This window comes from Triticum aestivum, chromosome 7A (assembly GCF_018294505.1).
Source record: "Triticum aestivum cultivar Chinese Spring chromosome 7A, IWGSC CS RefSeq v2.1, whole genome shotgun sequence".
Taxonomy (NCBI): domain Eukaryota; kingdom Viridiplantae; phylum Streptophyta; class Magnoliopsida; order Poales; family Poaceae; genus Triticum; species Triticum aestivum.
The window spans coordinates 199,447,201-199,448,234 of record NC_057812.1 but is presented as its reverse complement, the minus strand read 5'-3'; positions in this window follow the sequence as shown (position 1 = coordinate 199,448,234).

Here is a 1,034-nt window from a genome sequence, read left to right as displayed (position 1 = left end):
TACATGCGCACTAGTTGATGCAGGCAACCATACTTTATTAAAATTGGGCCAAAATCATTGATGCCAAATAAACTGGCTTTGAAAATGGAAATAATTACAAAGAAATATTTTTCATGAGTGGTTGCCATCAACATGATGTCAGTAGGTCTAGTGTAGCAACTACAAGAATGAAAGTAGTGCTCCAAGCCAAAGTTACTCGTGAAATGGACGACAATTAAACATCACCATTGTTGGATCGAACTAATGATGACCATACAGAGGATTTTCATGATGGAATTGTAGCTCAAGGGGAAAATGTCCAAAAAGAGAATGGTGGTTGCACTTCCCAACCTTTTGGCTAGTAGGTTAGATGGTGGAGATTGGGTGTGTGGGGGGTGGTGTATCAAAGGCGAGTAGAAGTGTAGCGCAACTATATTGTGTCAAGAGGGAAGCCGTAATTCAATGAAGCATGCTACGTGGGTAGGCGGTGCCTCATATTTGACTAGAAGTGAGACACTTAAGAAGCGGATTCTATGATGTATGAGTTATTTAATTATTGTGTAATTTACAATTTTACAAAATAATAAACACTTCACATGCTCAGGAACTTCCACCTGTAATGTGTCACACATAGGACATAAGAGAGGGCATCTGATGCACACAGTATGTAGGTGCTTTAAGGAGCTCTCTACATCGTCCAAGGGGCTCTACTTCTTTGTCAGTGCCTTCGTCTCATTTCTTCTTTGCAATTTATTCAAAAGGTCAATCCAATCTTATCGCGTAAAAACCTACGGTTGGAGGTAGCGACTGAGTCCTCCCCCCGAGTCGCTCCCGCGAGCGACGGGGGGAAACCCTAGCCGCCGGCCCTCCGCCTCCTTCCCCCCTCCTCCTCCCCTTGCCGCCGCCGGCATGGGCCAGCGGGCGAAGCCCGGCTGGCTTCGGCGGTGGCGGGGCCTCGTTCCCCTCCCCTCGCCCTTCCCCGGCTGGCGCGGGACAGCCCGGGCGCGTGGAGGCGCTGCGCTGGCGCGGGGCGCAGCAGTGCGGCGGCGGTGGCT